At 35.5% G+C, this 6,893-nt stretch overlaps 1 protein-coding gene across 1 annotated transcript in view; it reads right to left on the bottom strand.

The window, feature by feature from the left end:
* Window positions 1–5,450, bottom strand: part of LOC107567125 (tyrosine-protein kinase JAK2-like) — a 57,386-nt gene extending 51,936 nt beyond the window's left edge. Inside the window, exon 1 of the mRNA XM_016252743.1 lies at window positions 5,245–5,450. The gene's annotated coding sequence lies outside the window, so the exon portion shown is untranslated. The remainder of the gene's footprint in view (window positions 1–5,244) is intronic.
* Window positions 5,451–6,893: the final 1,443 nt, after the last annotated feature.

Raw genomic sequence — 6,893 nt, 5'->3', positions numbered from 1 at the left:
AGCTCAGCGTCCTTGCTGCCATTTGCGGCGCCATGCTGATGGGTGACAATGCTGCAAATGCTGATAGGCTGCTTATGTTGAAGTGTTTGGGATGTGGCTTTTAATAATGAGACCTTTTTTGTAATCAGGCTCTCAAAAAGTATATAACAATTTGGATATAGATTTATCGGCCAACATATCGGTTATCGGCTTACAAATATAAAGAATAATCGGTTATCGGTATCGGCCAAAATTTTCATATTGGTGCATCCCTAGTCAAATTCTTAAAAAAGTATATTTTATAAGCTATTAATTTTTAGAATTAGAATAGTAGAATAAGAAATATAAGTTACCAATCAAATGAAATCAGTATTAACAAAATTAATTAGTAGAGGTGGCACAGAAGAACACAAAAGTGGCTTGGTGTACTTTCAGACATTTAATGAGGCTCAGAAGTGGAATGAGTGCAATTAAATTCATAAATTCATGATGATATTAATGTTTTAAATATAAAATTTTGAATATAAAAATATTAAATGATTTAAATAACTGAAAAGATACTTTAAAAATTAAACAAACTGCCAGCAGGTGGCGGCAAGTCTTATTTTTATCACTGAATCATTCATTCAATTGATTAGTTCGAACAGCTGATTCATTCAGGAATTAATCAAGTGACTGTCTTTATGAATAGATAATCATTAATCATTGACTCACTAGATTCGTTTAAAAATGCCCGTTCATTCATAAACGAAACACCGCTGTGTTTGATTTGAGATGCGCAGCAGCTCAGCTGTGTCTTTGTTTTAAACTATTTTCGACGACGAAATAGAGCAAAATCAGACAATAGTGTTATAGTCAGACAATGTAAGTCTATTAACTTCTTGTTTATTGAATTGTATTGTATTAAATCAGTATCACATTTACAAACTCCCTTAAAAATCATTAAAAGCTGTCACTCATCTTGGGTCATCTCGATCTCAACATTTATAATCCACAAAGCTCTCTACACTGCGCAAATAATCTCTTATTTACACCCTGTCTACACTTTGCTTATGAAAGGATTTGTGAGATATGTCTGTGATACATTACTCAATGCTGCAAAAACACGTAGAAACATTTGAAGCTCCCCTCAGCGCAATCACAAATATGATGATGATCTGGTCAGTCGTTTTCGCACGCAGTAGTTTTCAGTCGCAAATGCAACTGAAATAGTCGCACTGTAGAGCCCTGCATCTGAACTTTTCTAAAGACAGCAAGTTCCCCACAAACATGGATTTATAAACTACCCCTAAATGAATCGCGATTTGTTTAGCATCTCAACATATTTGAATCGATTTTCAACCGGCACGCGGTTAATCGTTACATCCCTAAGACTAACTAATATAGATTTCAAACATTATTAAATACAAGTAACAGTCTGTAATAGAATAAGAACACTAACACATTAGCAATAGCACAAATAAATAAAACTAAAGGTTCAGGAACAGAAATCAAATGTAATCAAGTGTAAATTATATAATAAATATAAATTAATCCTTAGTAAAAAGTTTCAAAAGTTATTCAGCCAAAATCAGCGAGTGAATTTCTTCTTCTTTTGTTCTTTGATTAACATTAATGTCACAGACTGCATCAGGAATATTAGGCTGCTGTCACTTTAAGACCTAATGCATAAATTCAACATACTGTTTACACATGCATTTTCTTTCGCAACTATTTACATTAATTTAAGACAAAACAGACTATTTTTACAAGGATATTTTGACAATTCTCTGTGTATTTGTCCACTTAAGTGCAAGAAGATGCAAAAGAGAACTCAACTCAGTATTCACAAACTATATGAGAAAGCGGCTTTTTGAAAGTGTGCAAGTGCTGTATTGAGTTCTCTTTTATGTCTTCTTTGCCTCAGTGGTTTAAAATCACATTAATACGTGCAGACGTGAATCGATAAGCTGAACTGAAATGTGCATGTATTGTATCGTATCCACGGTTTTAGAAAATTGGAACCGTTCGCGACACCCAACCATAGTATTCATAAACATTCATAAAACACCAGGAAAAATGTCAGACTGAAATCTAGGCCAGGTTTCTGATCACCCAATACCTGTCATTGATGGATGTAAATGAGTTGCAAAAGTTCAGAACGAGTCATCTTGGCTTCAAATAATGCTCTTTGTGGACTTTTAAGTGTAGGGCTTCAAGAGTTACAGTACATTTTCTCTTGTATCTTATCAGGCTTTTGAATTGAATCAATAGAGAGACATCTCACGTACAAACTGCACAACTTGACAACCTTAGAACCTCAAAACAAGTCTGCCAGACTGCACATTCACAAAACATATGATGAAACAAGTTGCACCTTCTAATCTACTCTATAATACTGAACAGAAGATCTAGAGAACAGAAAAGAGCAAAGACCTTTAACAGAGTGATGATCTGCAGAAAAAGACTAAAGTGAGTGCGCTCAACTTCCTGCGGGGGAGATTTTTTTTATGAAACATCACCTTCAAGCACGGGTGCCTAACCACAACACATGCTTTATGCCTAACATGACCATTTTGCAATGTGAAAACTATTACGTGGTCAAGATGCAAAGGCAGATTTGAGCTGACAGAGGTTTATAAGAGTTCCTTTTAAAGAAACCTGTATATGGGCGTTTCTTTAACTACAGGCACTTTTGCGTCACAGGGGTCGATTTTGTATTAAAATATTTCTAAAACCAGACTTAAACTTTAGTAATTTTAAAGAATGAAGTTCACATACATTTTTTTTACCATGCCATCATGAGTTTTTGCTACTTTCCAGACCCAGATTTTGAATCTTAAACATATATATATATATATATATACATATACACATATATATATATAAACCACATTTAAGCAAGACACTGCAGGCATAGCTATAGAGTTTTTTTTTTTTCCCATGCACTGGTCAATTTTGAGATTTTGGGGTATTTTGCTTGCTTCTTTCAGACTAGTGGAAAGAAAACATCCACAACACATGTAAGTGTTTACATAATTTATTACACTTTTTCATCTGTAGATTTCAATGAATTTTACTTATAGGCACTTACATACATCAAACCTTTCAGTTTTATTCCTATCTATATTTTTGAGGTTTTTACAGGTGTGTGTATAATATATATATATATATATATATATATATATATATATATATATATATATATTTAAATGAGGGGGAAAAAACGTCACTGGTATCGGATCGGTATCGGCCAATACCGAACCCTAGGTATCGGAATCGGTATCGGAGGCGAAAAAGGTGGATCGGAACATCCCTACTGGAAAGTACTGCGCATGCGCAGTGACGTAGAAATAGCGTAATGACGTATGACGCGTGGAACGAGCTGTCCTTCCCGGTGAATAAAGAGTCATAAATGAGTGTCCCGTCATTATCAAACTCCCCTTTCACTCAGCATCTGTGAAGTGGAGCAGCACAACGTCCCACCAGTCCTTGTTTGACTCATCAACAGACGACTGGTTTTGGGTGCAGGAAGGGGCACTGTTAGTGCTTTATAAAGCAAGCAGCACTTCACAACTGTTCATGTGCTGGTCATCGCCTAATTAGGACTAGTGGTCAACCAATATATCGCCAAGGCAAATCAGGTTCTGTAAATCTCCATCACGTGTGTGCATTCACATGGAGCAGCATTTAATACACAGAGCCGTAGTTCACTGACAAGCTACAAAAAAATCAAGCAATGAATCGCCTGCTATTTTGAACGTGATTTTGCGTAGCTTGTCAGTGAACTACGGCTCTGTGTAGTAAATGCCGCTCCATCTGAACGCACGTGCTGGAGATTCACTACTAATCATCAGAAGCGGCTTTACTAAAATGATTCGCATGAAAATCGCATTCGATTTTTTGCACAGCCCTATTATTGTGTGTATAATTATATTATTATTATTATATTATATTTTTGAAAAGTGCCTAAAAGCCCCTCCACCCCTCAAATTAAACCCCACTATAAGTATATTGCATCACTATAAGTAATTCTACATGATAAAAAGAAGGCTTCAAAAACATCGGTATTGGTGATCATATCGGTGATCAGCTCCAAAATTCTTGTCCGGAGCACCCTTATTTTTTTACTTTCAGCCAAGCTAAGATTATGCAAATAGGTAAAAACATAATTTAATAGCTTATATTTAAGATAAATAAAATGCTAGCTACGAAACTAGTCAAAAATAATAATTGTATATATTGTAATGTATTTTATGTAATTGTATTACAAAACAAAATGTTTAAAATGCTAGTCCCAACAAAGAATGCCATTAAACTCAATCCATAATGTGACAAAATAAACCATGTTCATGACTTTCAGAAATAAAACAAAAATGAATTTACTTTTGTGATGCTTATTTCTCCAAGGTTTTACAAATGAAATGTTTAGTTTAGGGTTAGGGTTATTTTCCAGATTAGGGGAAAGGGTTATTTGTTTATTTTCCAGAATTGCCCATAGCCGACCAAACACCCATATTTGAATTATGCATGCATAGAGGTGAAATGAGAGCAGCTGACATTTCCTTCAGGTTACAGACTCATGTACTCGGTTAATTTATCAACAATCAGAGTAGACATTGCCAGTGTGCCAAACTGGCTGTACAGTTACATACAAAATATGAATTATACATGACAGCATGCATCGAATCTAATCTAAAACCCCAACATACGGCTTTACAGGCTCCAATACACAAGGCCGAGTGTTTTAAAGCAAGAAGCACATCCGCACAGTAAAAAAAACAACTACTGTAAACAGAGAAATACTTACTTGCTTGCTTGTTTGTTTGTTTGGGGTTGCAGAGCTTGCGCGCACTGCTAGTCAACTCGAGTGATAACCAACGCACTTCAAACTTCAAATATCCGAGCGAAACAGTCATTTAATCCATGCTGCTGTTTTTACTCCAAATATGTTGTCGCTCGGTGTCACTTAGGCGAGGGTCGAGCGTGTGTCCATCCCGTTAGGTGTCGTAACAGTTGACTTGTTTGAGCACAGCTCGCTAAGATGTTTGGAGTCGAGTTTAGACGGCTAGCTGCGCGTTAGCATGTGCTGCTACTGCTGTTCCTCTTATTTACAAAACATGACCACAGGAGCTTCGCACTTATGCATGCTGTCTCAACTCCAATACGAGCACAAAGACGACGGTGTATGTTCTTAAAGAAAGCCACCTGGTGATGGATATGCTAAGGACGCGCCATGCCTTAAGATCACCAGTGGCGTGACAGACAGCGAGCATGCTAACTTACCCGACCTGACAGTTCAGACTACCAGCAGGTCGTGCTTTAACAAACCTCATCTGTGTCTGTCTTTAAAGGACCGTTGCGTTGTCTGTCCTTTTGAAAGGAGTCCAATGAACACGAGTTTTGAGTTCCAGCACGCAGTCTATATGTTTCTCTGCTGTCTCGTGAGCAGACATATGCAGGTGGCGCGCTGTGGTTACTGCAGTTGACGCTACTCGGAGTCTTAGCGGGATGTGGCTCAATACATAGTGTGCTGCCTACATAGACAGCATGTCTGGACGGCATAGGTTTAGCTGACTAGCTTATAATTCTACCGAATCTGCCTATGGCGCCCTGAAACGCTTAAAGGTTTTGAAACACAACCCGTTTGTAACGGTAGAGTGATTCACTGACCCTTTGCTGTATCACCTTCATCAGATTGCAATCAATTATTAACTCTAGACCCTCCCAGCACAGATCCTTTAGATTAATCGTGCATTTTATATTTGGTCATTTTGAAATGCATGGTCTTGGCAGCGTGACAAGGAAATGAAAGTAAGGCTGTCCTTGATACCCATGCTCTCTGTTTGACCTCTCGGTTTGGTTTTAGGTGAAAGCAAAGTATGTTTGCTATACACACGCTCCACTGCATATTCAAACTAATAATGTGCTTGTAGAGTTTTGTGATTTTTTTCTCCCTATTTCAATTCATCAAAATGTCAGTCCATCTACCCAAACACCAAACAATGTGATGAATACACCAACAGCAGATTCTGACCTGGATTCTTGAGCTCAGAAAGAATGGGAACTTGCACAATTTATAAAAACTAAAAATAAACTTATTTCCTTTTAGGAAAAATCTAATATTTAGCCTATAATAATGGTTAATGGTTCTTTTACCAAGTTGTCAAGAGCCTATGTTCTAAGAGTTTGCTAACGTTCCAATAAAGTAATGAAAACATTATTTTTTGAATGTTATCGGAATGTTCAAACATTCATTTTTAACACTTTGTACATTTTATTTATTGATTTATTTATTGGTTATGTGAAGTATAAAATCTGTGGAGGATCTGTCCATGTTGAACGATTCTGTCAAAAAAAGAAAGAAAAAGAATCACTTGTAAACACCATGGGAATGTTACCTTTGAATATTCTCTGAACATTCTAAAACTAGTAAAACATAATAAAACATGAATGTCCAGATAAAACGTTTCAGTTCCACAAACAATGTGTAAATAACGTTTCTGTGAGAGACCATACATTTTTTATAACATACATTCTATTAACATTCATAACTTTGAGAGAACCCTGCCAAAACCTTAGCATTTACATTTTACGATTGATTATTATTGTTTATATATTTAAACACTTGGATACTTAAGCTGCGTTTGGAATGTCATTGCATCAAATAACAACCAGATATATATTTTAAGATGTCAACAAAACATGGAAACAAAAAGATGATCAGTTCAGTGTTTAGTGTTTGTCAAAAAGAATAATTTGTTTGCAGATATAACTGGTTTGATTTTCTTATAAGGCAATTAAATTTTAAAAAGTTTACAAGTTTACATAGTTTACAGGATTTGTTTATATATATATATATATATATATATATATATATATATATATATATATATATATATATATATATATATATATATATATATATATATATA

This window comes from Sinocyclocheilus grahami, unplaced genomic scaffold (assembly GCF_001515645.1).
Source record: "Sinocyclocheilus grahami isolate Dianchi unplaced genomic scaffold, SAMN03320097.WGS_v1.1 scaffold1130.1, whole genome shotgun sequence".
In the NCBI taxonomy this organism is placed as follows: Eukaryota; Metazoa; Chordata; class Actinopteri; order Cypriniformes; family Cyprinidae; genus Sinocyclocheilus; species Sinocyclocheilus grahami.
The sequence above is the reverse complement of the archived record's forward strand: the minus strand, read 5'-3'. Positions and strand labels throughout refer to the sequence as shown.